Source organism: Manis pentadactyla, chromosome 5 (genome assembly GCF_030020395.1).
Source record: "Manis pentadactyla isolate mManPen7 chromosome 5, mManPen7.hap1, whole genome shotgun sequence".
NCBI lineage: Eukaryota > Metazoa > Chordata > Mammalia > Pholidota > Manidae > Manis > Manis pentadactyla.
The window spans coordinates 37,184,128-37,199,472 of NC_080023.1; the positions used below are offsets into that span (position 1 = coordinate 37,184,128).

The 15,345-nt window shown below is 37.2% G+C and overlaps 1 protein-coding gene across 1 annotated transcript in view; it reads right to left on the reverse strand.

Annotated features, from left to right (window-relative positions):
* The window catches only part of KCTD8 (potassium channel tetramerization domain containing 8), a 256,216-nt gene that overhangs the window by 219,320 nt on the left and 21,551 nt on the right, over positions 1 to 15,345 (reverse strand). The window lies entirely within an intron of this gene.

A 15,345-nucleotide genomic window follows, 5' to 3' on the forward strand; every position in this document is an offset into this window, starting at 1 on the left:
TAGGGCCAGAGAGACACTGTTAGCCTATATGCGTTGGCCAATTATTTTCTCTGGCCTTAAGGAGACTATCCTGGGTTTCCCACCAATGCTCCTCTAATCATCCATTAGTCCGGCCATTTACCAATATTCATTTCTATACACAGAAGCATTTCCTAAAGTCTTACCTAATTATCTTCACTCCCAGCCCAAATTTCTCAGGGCTCTATCTACTAAATGGCCCTCCTTTTCTACAGAATTTAATAGACCCCACATATACACAAAATGTAAACTACCTTTGTATTCTCTCTGGCAATTTCACCTCTATGCTTCCAGGCAAAAATTAGGACAGAAGAATGGGGAATTCAGAATAACATTTTACAAAATACTAAAAACCCCTAAATACTATTTGGAAAATATCAATTGAAAACAATCCTGTTTGATATAATTGTGTGACATTTTTACCTCTATAAATCAGGTTTGTCCACCAAAAATAAGGTTAGCAATTGCTTTCAACTTCAGCTCTGAAAAACTAAACATACAATCACATCATTTCCAACATACCAAAAAGTCAACTCCAAACTTAACATATGTAACTGATATGTATTTCTGCTAATTTAATCATAAAGAATATCTACCAGTAACATTTGTTTTAATAATATTAAGAAACACTTCATGGCTACACAATTCCCATTGTTATGAACAGAATTATGCTCCCCCAAAATTCATATGATGAAGTCCTAACCCCCAGTACTTTTAAATGTGACTATATTTGGACATAGGGTCTTTAAAGAAGCAGTTAAGGTTTAATGAGATCATTAGGGTGGACCCTAATCTAATATGACTGTTGTCCTTATTAGAAGAGAAGATTAGAACACATACATACTAAGGGACGACTATGAAGACACCAGAAGATGGCCATCCACAAGCCCAGGAAAATGGCCTTAGAAGAAAGCCCCACCCACAACTGGATCTCAGACTTGTAGCTTCCAGATTTGAGTATAAATTTCTTTTGTTTAGGCCACCCAGTCTACACTGTTATGGCAGTTCTAAGAAACATAAGTTTTAGGTAGCCTAAACATTTTAAAAAAGTAAAAATTTTTTTAAAAAGAAGAAAACTCAATGTAGACTGTTTTCACAATTAAATGTGATTTCCTAATTTTAGTCTTTCTGCATCTGAAAGGACAAAAGGCAATGGAGCAGATACTGCAGTCTGCTAGTCTTCCATTTCTCTTGACCCTGAATATCACATACTATGTTGACATTAAATTAAGTCTGACAACTCAGCTTTGCATTTATAAATATAAGGCGATATTTCATTTTGATTTGGAAACAAATGTTTATCAGTGGCAATGTAAGCACAAGAGGCAGGGCTTTATAGTGTGTCTTTTTTACCACTTAATCCTCAACACCTGGAATTTTTCTGACATTGTCATTGCCTAATCAATTCTTGCTGAATGTTGAAAGAATCAATGAATAGAAAATATTAGTGGCTTCTACTGGTTCTTGACAAGATGGCAAACTGGCACAGGCTCCTGCAGTCTTCTCCCAAAATTTTCCCTAAGGACAAAAGTAGCGGGAGCCATAGATCTAAGGAAAAAACATAAAATGTCTGAGAAAATTGCTGGAGAAAACTGCTATGAGAAAACACCCTGTGGCAGAGCGCAATTAGGCACAGTATTGAGGATAATTTGGGGAGGACCCTGCTCTTGCCTCTCCTAAACATTGTTTTGAAAGAATTATTATCTGTCTCACACCATTTGCCAGAGATCAGCAGTCATAGAATATTTATATCAAAGATAGCTGACCAAAAGCAATAAAAACCAGCAATCAATAAAAAAGAGGAATTGAAAAAAATGTTTCTAGAAAGCAAGTAAAATACTACTAAATAACAAGCTAAAAAAGAAAAAGTATGAAATAGTTTAAACTGAATAACATATCCACATGTATAGAACACATTTATAAAGTTCCATTTAAATGGAAATTTATTGTAAGTACATTCATCAAGAAAGAAGAGGGGTTGGGAAAAAATTAGTCTGTCATTGAACTTGGAAACCAACAAGAACAATAGAGCAAACCCAGAAAAACGAGGGGGAAGTAAATAATCAAGACATGAATAAAAATCAATAGAGAACAAACCCACAGAAAAAAAACAGGAAGAACAAAAGATTAGAAGCTTCAAAGAAATTAATAGATAAATAGACTCTGGCAATCGGTTTTGGGAGAGAAAGAGAGAGAGAGAGAGAGAGAGGAAAAGGGTGAGAAGGGAGTCAGAGGCAGGAGGAGAGGGCGGGGAGGGAGAAGAGAGGGCGGGAGGTGGAGAAGATACAAATACAAAAGCAGAAGTGAGAAAAGAAATAGTGAGAGATACAAGGACATTAAACTGATAATAAATATTATAAAACACCATATGCCACTAAATTTGAAAACCTAGGCAAAACATATTTCTGGAGAATTGCAAAATATCAAATTAGTATAAAAGGAAATAGAAACTTGAATAGATTAATAAGTATTAAAGACATTGAAAAGGCAAAGTCTTTTTCTCCTCAAAATTCCCTAGCCTTGCTGATTTTTAGGTACATTCTACCAAACTATCAAGAAACAGGTAATTCTTACCATTCAAGGAAAAAGAAAGAAAGCTGCCCATTTTATGAGGCTAATATAATCTTAATTCCAAAATTAGGTAATGAGAAGTATTGACCCACTCAGTTATAGATGTATGTGCAAATTCCAAAATGAGATATTAGTCAACTGAAAAGGGTATTAAAATAAAATGCCATATGATCAAATAGTATTTATCCCAGAACTGTGAGAGTATTTTTGTACAAAAAAATGCATCAGTATAACTCACCATACAAATATACTAACAGAAAAAATATATAATTACTTCAAAGGATGGAGGAAAATGAACTGGATTAAATTTAAAATTATTTTTAATTAGAAAAGAAATCTACTTCTGGAAAACTAGGAGTAGAAGAAAGTAGCATATATACATGGTAATGGTTATGAACTAAATACCTAAAGCAAACATTATGCTTAAATGCTACATTTAAGGGGAAAACTTTAGACATATTCATTTTACAATGAAAACAGGTGTCCATACAAAACTGTGTGTTGAAGTTCAAGTGACTCACAGAACCATGAGAGGTCTGAGAGGCTACAAGATTACATGTGCTTCGGATATTACTATAAATCCTGGCAAGTGCTATAAAAAAAGACAAAGATATAAAAGTACAAACACTGGAAGGGAAGGAATAAAGTGTCCTTTAGATAATATGATGACCTATTATAGAAAAAAAAGATGGAATTAGGCAAACTATTAAAACCAAAAAGTATGATTAAATACAAGACCAACTTATAAAAATCATGAACATTTCTTTACTCTAGAAATAACCAAACAACCAGCTACAGAATATAATGAGAAATAAAAGGCTTTCATAATAGAAAAAGAAAAGCTACAAAGTAGAAATCAATTTAAGGAAACATACACAAAACCAGAGCAATAAAAATAGTATGATATGAACAAAATCAAATAAATGGAACAAAATAGACTGATACTTCCTGAAATATACAAGATAACTTAATATACAAGTGAAATCACATCACAAATCAAGGTGATGGGTAATGTGGTAGTATAAATTAAGGGAGAAAGAATAAATTTCTTTATAGTAATAAAGGCTAAATTTCTGTGCGGTAGACTGAAAAAAATAATACAACTATATTCCTATCTTTGAATAGTACACATAAAAGAGTAAAGAGTACTCCAGATGGTTAAAAGACCTCACTGTAAAAGTAAAACTATGAAATTAACAAAAGAAACATCTTGTGCAATATTTCCCTTGTCATTTTTGACATCCTGTGATAGTAGTAGAGGACTAATTGTTACTTAGAACAGTAGAATAGGCCTAGGGAATTAGGCCGGGTGACAATGGAATTTTAAGTCACAGACAGATCAGGGCGCATGAAACATAATGGAAATTAATTTGTATAAACAAATTAAGAAGTTAAGAAGTTCATTATAAAAATTTTAAAATACAAATGTAAATTTGATGAAAACAATAATTTCTTTTCTATTTTGCACATAAGCATAACCTATTTGTATATGAAACAAACTATAAACAGGGAATTTTCTAATGCTTAAGCACAGCAAAGACCTGCAATAAGTACCTTCAGGCTTACAATACTGTCAATGCAGTTTCATTTGTGATAAGAGATGATGGCCTCTACTGAACATAATTTAATTCAGACCAGTAATGCCTTAAGGGGAGAAGAGCAGTGTCCTAGAAATTAGAAGCCTAGGTTCGAGTTCCTAACTTGGCTCTACCCAGAATAATGGCCCTGCCAAAATCATTTGACCTCTATGTTTCAGTTTCCTTATCCATGAGTGGTGAAGTTAATAAAAATATTGATTAGTATTATCAATTTTTTTTGGAGTGTAGACCCCTTTAAGAATCTCATGAATCCAAAGACTTTCTTTTCTCCTAAAAATGCTTAGATGATTATGCACAGAAAATTGTGAATGAAATGGCAGAGGATTCACAGACCTGAAAGAGGTCCCTATATCTCAAATTCAATACTTGTAAACTCATAAATACTTACAACTCCTTTTGGCTCTAAAATAAAAAACAAGGAGAGGAATGTGTCAAAGAAGACTATTAGGGTTCTGGTTTGTGTAACAGAATGCATAAAATGGTCACTTAATGAAAGAGAAAACACCAAAACTGGAATAGGTATTGGTAGGACTGGAAGAGAAGGATGGAAGGAGACAATAAAATTTGGACTTATAAACTTGGATATAATAAATCAGACATGTCACTCACATACACAAATGGAAATTTTGAATAGCAGTTGGGTTACCATAGGTGTGGCACTCACATGAGAAGTCTATGTTATGGGCATAAATTTGGGAGCCATCAGAATATAAGTGATCATCAAAGTGATTAGATCTCTGAGTGACACAGGAATAGTGAGAAGAGACAGAGAACAAAACTGAAGTCCCTTAAGTAACTCTACCATTTCAAAGCTAGATAGAGGAAGATGAGCCTACAGAGGAAAGAGAAAGAGCCAGAGAGGTAAGCATACCGTTGTGTCATCAGCTAAGAACCCTAAAAGTGTCCCTTATGAATGGATGATAGAAAAATCTCCTCTTTCTTCTGGTCTGACACTGATCTGTGCTCTTGTACAAGGCTTGGCAAAGGATCAGACATAGATTGTATCTCCTCAGTTAGGCACAAACTGAATGGCCATATGCACAGAAGACAACAGAAGGTGTTTAAGGACAGACTAGTTAACAACAACAAATGCTGATTAAGAAATAGACATAAATGAGGAAGGAAAGACATGCTTAAATCCATAAACACTACTGGATTTAATGTCATGGATGGGAAATACTGGAGATCTTTACAGAGGCTGTTTTAGGTATCCTGAAGATGAAAAGCTAGATTGGAGTGCAAAGCTAGACAGGCTGAGATGTAAGTGTAAAGTGAACAAACTGAAGTCCTGACTTCAAAACACAGACTATTTCAAAATGTTTAGCTGTGTAAAGTGGTACTTGGATAAAGGTAAGGAACAACTTTCAAAAAATTCAGCTTTGTAAGGTGGTAGGTAGATAAAGACAGGGAATAACTTTCGGGACATTGCATTGTTGTTTCAAATCTGAAAGCTGATGGGAAGGATACAGTTGAGAGGAAGAGAGATTGAAAGCCTAAAAGTAAAAGTAATCAACATTAATGCAATATTCCTAGTAGGACGGGAGTGACAGGACCCAGAGCACAGAGCTGAAGACCTGTCGTGGGACAGAAAGGCCAGTTTCTCTCTTACTGTAACAGAAGGAAAGGCAGATCAGATGGATTCAGTTGTGGACAGGTTTGTATGATTGGCAACAGGAAAATGCATGAATGTAATGGCTACAATTTTCTGTACCAAGAGGCAAAGACATTGCTGAGAACAACAGTCAGGAATAGGTGAAGTAACTAGTTTTAACATATAAGTGATAATAACAATGTATTATGAAGATTAGAATTGTTTACCAGAGAAGCACAGAATTGCCAAAAGTTCTGAAGGTCTACTTAAAGCTAGTGTTTATGAATTTTTAGTAGGAAAAATCTGTTCTGTTGTGTGGCTTTCTCCAGCAGTTCTAGACTTGTGGTTATAGCATGGAAAAGTTACTGGTTGGGTCCACTCAGAACCACAGAAGGGATTGGGTAATAAAAAAGGACAGAGGAACAAGAATGTTTAGGATACTTCTAAGAGAGTCACTGCAATTATAAACCTGTAATCCAAATTAGTTAATAAGGGCAGTGAACAAAACAAAATTGAGAGAAAGTAATTATATCAGAGAGTGATTGCACAAGCTGGTAGGAGAGGATACTATGGTCCCTTAGATTTTGAATCAGTAAATTTGAAGGGAGAGCAACTCTGTGTATACGGCATGTGGCCTATCTTTGTTGTCCTGAGTCAGTGACCAGAAAAACATTTGCAGCCAAAATTTGCCCCATCCCCAAACCCTGTGTCTCACCTTGGTGATCTATCTATCCAGAATGGTTGTTGGTAATCCTCTCCCCATGAGGCATGTATTAAAGAGAGCAGAAGTACAAACTGTCTTGACTATAATGACCACCTTGATAAAGTAAACTAGACTCATCATTTCCTTCCTGCCCCTTCCTCTCATCTTCCATATTCCTGTAAGTTCTTCTGGGTACCAAGCAAGGAAGCATTAACGTCGTCTTTGACTCCACCTCTCCTCCAAACTTGTTCTCAAACAGTTCACAAGCTCTAGTGATTATTTCTTCACTTTGTTTCTTAGAACAATCCCCTCTTTTCCATTCACATTATCATCATCTAAGTCAAAGCCAGAGCTACCTCATGCCTAGACTCTTGCAAACCTCCAAAAGGTTTTTCTTGCCATAATCTACTCCCATCATGTGTTTACCTCTGTATTTTTAATATTTGCCATTATCATCAAGGTAAAGATCTCATTTATTTTGTTTTCCCACCTATGTTGTAAGTTCCCTGAAGTTAAAGATGATTTTTATGATATATACATCTTGATGTTCCTCTTCAAAGAGCCTAGCTTATTAATGATTATTCAATAAACATCTATGACTTTGACACAGTCACTTTGCTCTGTCAATGCTTATATAACAGCAGCTTTGTCAAAAACAATACAAAAATAATTCCTTAGTTTAAGTTTTCCAAGGAATATATTCTAGTCTCATCTACACAAAATTTCTCAGGATAGTTTTTGACAGATATACTCCTAGGTGACTAGAAACCCATGGCAGATTGTACATTTCTCATTTCTCTACAATAGCATTTGGGATTTTTCTACCTCAGCTGGATTCATGATCTCAGGCTTTCTTCATACTGATGCTCCCTCTACCTCACTGTACTAGTTATATAAAGTGATCTATAATTTTTGTCTAATTTGTTCCATGACACTTAGACAGTTCAGGTCTTGATCAAAAAAGTGAGATTTTCAGAGCTTGAACTCTGTAAAGTATGGGCTCTCTAGGCAAAATTATAAAGCACATGGAATTTGTTTTGCAGCCAAAAGAAGGCTTATGAATTGAGAGAAAGTAGTTATAACAGAGAGTGATCTTACTGCATACTCCCCTTCAATATCTTTCCCTCTGTACCTAATTCAGGTAGATTATGTTCTTTCTTCTTTCTGTCCTTATTAAAACATTCTCTTTAGAAACAGTATTCTAGGAGGCGGAGCCAACATGGCGGCATGAGTAGGACAGTGGGAATCTCCTCCCAAAAACATATATACTTTTGAAAATACAACAAACACAACTAGCCCTAAAAGAGAGACCAGAAGACGCAGGACAGTGGCCAGACTGCAGCTACACCAGCGAGAACCCAGCGACTGGTGAAAGGGGTAAGATACAAGCCCCGGCCCTGCGGGACCCGAGCGCCCCTCCCCCCAGCTCCCCGTGGGAGAATAGGCAGAGCGGGAGGGAGACGGAGCCCAGGACTGCCGAACACCCAGCCCCAGCCATCCGGGCCAGAGCGCAGACACAGTACATGCCCAGGGGGCCCTGGATACTGGGGGAACAGGGAGTAAGACCACTGAGCGGGTGCTGAAGCTGATGCCCCTGTGACAAAGAAAAGCGGGGACTTTTTGAAAGTCTTAAAGGGACAGGGACTTAACAGCTTGACGGAAACAACCCAGGTCACAGTACAGCAGCTGGAAATTACAGGGAAAACCGGGTGCACTAACCCCCTGGGCAACAGCTCTGAGACCCCTCATGGAGGCAAACAGTCAAGCAGCCCCTCCATCCATTACCCCACCGGGCGCTGCGAAAGCAGAGAAGCAGCCTGAGACAAATTCCGCCCACAGAAAGGGAAATTTCTCCCTTCCGGCCGGGCAAAACACAAAGACCCACTCTACACGCAATTACCCAACACAAGCCACTAGGGGTCGCAGTTGTCCCAGTAAAGAAAGGCCAGTAGCAAGTGAAAATTTAGGCCCTCCCAGCTGACAGTCAATAGCACCTGTCAACATGAAAAGGCAAAAAAATATGATCCAGACAAGACTAACCCAGACAGCTTCGGCATCTGCTACATCTTCCCCTGAGAAGGAATCTGGGGAGATAGATTTAGCCAGTCTACCTGAAAAAGAATTCAAAACAAAAGTCATAACCATGCTGATGAACTTGCAGAGAAATATGCAAGAACTAAGGAAGGAGAATTCAGAAATAAAACAAGCTCTGGAAGGACTTCAAAACAGAATGGACGAGATGCAAGAGACCATTAATGGACTAGAAAACAGAGAACAGGAACGCAGACAAGCTGATGCAGAGAGAGATAAAAGGATCTCCAGGAATGAAAGAATTTTAAGAGAGCTGAGTGACCAAATGAAAAGGAACAATATAAGAATCATAGGTATTCCAGAAGAAGTAGAGGGAGAAAAGGGGATAGAAAATGTCTTTGAAGAAATAATTGCTGAAAATTTCCCCAAACTAGGGGAAGAAATGGCCTCTCAGACCACAGAGGTACACAGAACTCCCATGACAAGGGATCCAAGGAGGGTAACACCAAGACACATAATAATTAAAATGGCAAAGATCAAAGACAAGGACAAAGTATTACAAGCAGCCAGAGAGAAAAAAAAGGTTACCTACAAAGGAAAACCCATCAGGCTATCATCAGACTTCTCAAAGGAAACGCTACAGGCCAGAAGAGAATGGCATGATATACTTAATGCAATGAAACAGAAGGGCCTCGAACCAAGACTACTGTATCCAGCACGAATATCATTTAAATATGAAGGAGGGATTAAACAATTCCCAGACAAGCAAAAGTTGAGGGAATTTGCCTCCCACAAACCACCTCTACAGGGCATCCTAGAGGGACTGCTCTAGATGGGAGCACTCCTAAAAAGAGCACACAACAAAGGCATTTCAGACCACAAAGGCATTAAACTAGAAATAAACTGTTCAAAGAAAGCAAAGAGGCTCACAAACACATGGAGGCAAAACAACACGCTCCTAAATAATCAATGGATCAATGACCAAATCAAAATGGAGATCCAGCAATATATGGAAACAAATGACAACAACAACACTAAGCCCCAACTTCTGTGGGACACAGCAAAAGCAGTCTTAAGAGGAAAGTATATAGCACTCCAAGCATATTTAAAAAAGGAAGAGCAATCCCAAATGAACGGTCTAATGTCACAACTATCGAAATTGGAAAAAGAAGAACAAATGAGGCCTAAGGTGAGCAGAAGGAGGGACATAATAAAGATCAGAGAAGAAATAAATAAAATTGAGAAGAATAAAACAATAGCAAAAATCAATGAAATCAGAAGCTGGTTCTTCGAGAAAATAAACAAAATAGATAAGCCTCTAGCCAGACTTATTAAGAGGAAAAGAGAGTCAACACAAATCAACAGTATCAGAAATGAGAAAGGAAAAATCACGACGGATCCCGCAGAAATACAAAGAATTATTAGACACTACTATGAAAACCTATATGCTAACAAGCTGGGAAACCTAGGAGAAATGGACAACTTCCTAGAAAAATACAACCTTCCAAGACTGATGCAGAAGGAAACAGAAAATCTAAACAGACCAATTACCAGCAACGAAATTAAAGTGGTAATAAAAAAACTACCAAAGAACAAAACCCCCGGGCCAGATGGATTTACCTGGGAATTTTATCAGACATACAGGGAAGACATAATACCCATTCTCCTTAAAGTTTTCCAAGAAATAGAAGAGGAGGGGATACTCCCAAACTCATTCTATGAAGCTAACATCACCCTAATACCAAAACCAGGCAAAGACACCACCAAAAAAGAAAACTACAGACCAATATCCCTGATGAACGTAGACGCAAAAATACTCAACAAAATTTTAGCAAACCGAATTCAAAAATACATCAAAACCATCGTACACCATGACCAAGTGGGATTCATCCCAGGGATGCAAGGATGGTACAACAGTCGAAAGTCCATCAACATCATCCACCACATCAACAAAAAGAAAGACAAAAACCACATGATCATCTCCATAGATGCCGAAAAAGCATTTGACAAAGTTCAACATCCATTCATGATAAAAACTCTCAGCAAAATGGGAATAGAGGGCAAGTACCTCAACATAATAAAGGCCAACTATGAAAAACCCACAGCCAACATTATATTGAATAGCGAGAAGCTGAAAGCATTTCCGCTGAGATCGGGAACTAGACAGGGATGCCCACTCTCCCCACTGTTATTTAACATTGTACTGGAGGTCCTAGCCACGGCAATCAGACAAAACAAAAAAATACAAGGAATCCAGATTGGCAAAGAAGAAGTCAAACTGTCACTATTTGCAGATGACATGATACTGTACATAAAAAACCCTAAAGACTCCACCCCAGAATTACTAGAACTGATATCGGAATACAGCAAAGTTGCAGGATACAAAATCAACACACAGAAATCTGTGGCTTTCCTATATACCAACAATGAACCAACAGAAAGAGAAATCAGGAAAACAACTCCATTCACAATTGCATCAAATAAAATAAAATACCTAGGAATAAACCTAACCAAAGAAGTGAAAGACTTATATTCTGAAAACTACAAGTCACTCTTAAAAGAAATTAAAGGGGACACTAACAGATGGAAACACATCCCATGCTCATGGCTAGGAAGAATTAATATCGTCAAAATGGCCATCCTGCCCAAAGCAATATACATATTTGATGCAATCCCTATGAAACTACCAGCAACATTCTTCAATGAACTGGAACAAATAATTCAAAAATTCATATGGAAACACAAAAGACCCCGAATAGCCAAAGCAATCCTGAGAAAGAAGAATAAAGTAGGGGGGATCTCACTCCCCAACTTCAAGCTCTATTATAAAGCCATAGTAATCAAGACAATTTGGTACTGGCACAAGAACAGAGCCACAGACCAATGGAACAGGCTAGACAATCCAGACATTAACTCAGACATATATGGTCAATTAATATTTGATAAAGGAGCCATGGACATACAATGGCGAAATGACAGTCTCTTCAACAGATGGTGCTGGCAAAACTGGACAGCTACATGTAGGAGAATGAAACTGGACCATCGTCTAACCCCATATACAAAAGTAAACTCAAAATGGATCAAAGACCTGAATGTAAGTCATGAAACCATTAAACTCTTGGAAGAAAACATAGGCAAAAACCTCTTAGACATAAACATGAGTGATCTCTTCTTGAACATATCTCCCCACGCAAGGAAAACAACAGCAAAAATGAACAAGTGGGACTATATTAAGCTGAAAAGCTTCTGTACAGCAAAAGACATCATCAATAGAACAAAAAGGAACCCTACAGTATGGGAGAATATCTTTGAAAATGACACATCCGATAAAGGCTTGATGTCCAGAATATATAAAGAGCTCACACGCCTCAACAAACAAAAAACAAATAACCCAATTAAAAAATGGGCAAAGGAACTGAACAGACGGTTCTCCAAAAAAGAAATACAGATGGAAAACAGACACATGAAAAGATGCTTCACATCGCTAATTACCAGAGAAATGCAAATTAAAACTACAATGAGGTATCACCTCACACCAGTAAGGATGGCTGCCATCCAAAAGACAAACAACAACAAATGTTGGCGAGGCTGTGGAGAAAGGGGAACCCTCCTACACTGCTGGTGGGAATGTAAACTTGTTCAACCATTGTGGAAAGCAGTATGGAGGTACATCAAAATGCTCAAAACAGACATACCATTTGACCCAGGAATTGCACTCCTAGGAATTTACCCTAAGAATGCAGCAATCAAGTATGAGAAAGACCAATGTACCCCTATGTTTATCGCAGCACTATTTACAATAGCCAAGAATTGGAAGCAACCTAAATGTCCATCGATAGATGAATGGATAAAGAAGATGTGGTACATATACACAATGGAATACTACTCAGCCATAAGAAAAGGGCAAATCCAACCATTTGCAGCAACATGGATGGAGCTGGAGGGTATTTTGCTCAGTGAAACAAGCCAAGCAGACAAAGAGAAATACCAAATGATTTCACTCATCTGTGGAATATAAGAACAAAGGAAAAACTGAAGGAACAAAACAGCAACAGAATCACAGAACTCAAGAATGGACTAACAGGTACCAAAGGGAGAAGGACTGGGGAGGATGGGTGGGTAGGGAGGGATAAGGGGGGGCAGAAAAAGAGGGGTATTAAGACTAGCATCCATAGTGGGTTGGGAGAAAGGGGAGGGCTGTACAACACAGAGAAGACAAGTAGTGATCCTACAACAGGTTGCTACGCTGATGGACAGTGACTGTAAAGGAGTATATAGGGGGGACCTGGTATAGGGGAGAGCCTAGTAAACAAAGTATTCGTCATGTAAGTGTAGATTAATGATTAAAAAAAAAAATGCAGTTCCTATGTGGTGACCTCTAATGAGTTCTACACAATGATATAAAGGACATATAAAAGTGTAGGCAAAGGGTCTATTTGTGTTTATACAGAGGATCAAAGCCTAATTTGGCTACCCCAAAAATGAACTAAGATACGATATGAAAAAGAACTTCCAACATCAGCACTCTCGGGAAGACTCATGACAGAAGATGATCAGAAAAAAAAAAAAAACTTCAACAAAGATCCACGCACTGTCACAGGTGTAGATGCACTCATCCCACCAGTTCCTGGACCTGCCATGGGAAAGATGAAGGAGATATCTAAGCTGGCCTGTGCATACAGTAAAACAAAAATTGGACTGGATCTATACTGTTGGAACTCAACCAAGAATTAGGAGAAGTGCAAATTGTAGCACTCCAAAATCTTACAACCACAGACTATTTATCATTAAAAGAACATATGGGATATGAACAGTCCCCAGGAATGGGGTGTTCTAGTTTATCTGAATTCTCTCAGACTGTTTAAGTTCAGTCGGACAATATCCACCATATCATAGATAAGTTTTCACAAATGCCTAAGGTGCCTAACTGGTTTTCTTGGTTTCACTAGAGATGGCTGGTAATTACAGGTATGCTTTGGTTAGGTAACTATATTCCTATTATGTTAATGTGTGTGCACAATTTAATTAGTAGTTTAAAACCTATCCATGCTGAAGTTACTCTACAAGAAGATATGTCAAAGAAATAATCAATCTTCCCAGGTTTTCTTCTGCCTGCTACTTCTATAGCTTTTCTTCTTCCTACCTAATCACAACCTTTAAATAGAACTCGTGCCACATGTCGAATTTACCGAGTATCATAATTCTTCCAAGTGGTAAAGACACCTCAAGACAAATGCTGGGCATAGAAGCCACAGGGCATAAATATGCAAAGAAGTAAAAAGCTAACCTTTTCAAACAATAAGGCTTCTCTCTCACTTACCAACTTAACATTTCCCTGTATGGCCCCGGAAGATGACTGGTTAGCCAGAGACGGGTAAGATTCCTCAAGGGAGGAACAACCTAAGACAGGCACAGTCGCAGGGGGCCATCTGGTGAGAAAATGGGGAGCAGCAGAGGTGAGGCTTAGAACCTCCCCCGTCATGTTCTGAGAGAAATCTTTGGCATACATGGATGTTTATTGCCCTCATCTAGCTCGGATTAACACATAGTCTACAGGCACACACCTGATCATCTACATTTGCTCTCTTACAACACTAAACTATGTTTTCTACCTTTATCTTGTATCTACCTACCACTTCAGCATTTTATTAAAAATAATAATAATAGAGAAATGTGGTATCCACATATAAATCAAGTTTAAAAATCAAATGAATATTCATATTTGAACTGACTGTGTATAGTTCATAATGCATGAACAAAACCAAAAGCTTCTGTGATGACTGCCCTTGCACTGTTCACCATGTAACTTATTCACTATGTAAGAATTTGTACTGCATGTAAGAATTTGTTCGTTATGCATCAGAAGATTGGAGACTGATGACAATTAGGCTTGGGGTGGATTAATGATTGTGCATTGAGTATTGACCCCCCTATACAGAAATTTATTGTGGTTAACAACTATTTGATCAATAAATATGAGAGATGCCCTCACAAAAAAAAAAAAATATATATATATATATATATAAACACACTTCCAATTGTAAAATAAATAAGTAACCGGGATGTAATGTATAGCATAAGGAATATAGTCAAAATATTGTAACAACTTGGTATGGTGATACCTGACACCTAGAATTATCATGTATATAAATGTTGAATCACTGTGTTGTACACCTGAAACTAATGTAATGCAATGCTGTTGTCAACTACCCTTCAATAAAAAAAAAATAAAAAATAAAAAATAAAAAAAAAAAAAGAAACAGTATTCTATTTCTCTATATCTATAACTATAATCCAGTATATAGAAATATATGTTTTATTAGCTATCAGTTTTTTAATAATTGCCACTTGTTTTTAATTATAAGAGAAATATAAACTGCAACTAAAAGTATTGCAAAAAATAGTTATTTAAAGTCTTACAACCTAGATATAACTAGTGCACTTCCTTACAGCCTTTTTAATGCATGAACACTGACTTGCATCATTTTTAACATAATTAATAGCATTATATGCATACAGATCTCTGTCCTGGTTTTTCACTTACTGTTTTAGCAGGACCATAATTTTTCTCAGAACTCACTAGTTTATAATTAAACAGGTTCTTAAACATTAATCTAGAAAGCTGCTTAAAGAAGAATATTCTCAAGCACCATCCGCCAGAGATTCTAATTCAGTAAGGAACAAATATTTAATTTTAACCAACTTTCCAAATGACCTACTACAAGTTCCTTAGATTATTGTAGCTTTATTGATTTTTTTAAATCCAACTTGTTAGAAGCAACAGGGTACATCAACTCCTCTTTTATTGGCATCCTTAATTATCTCTGCTCTTT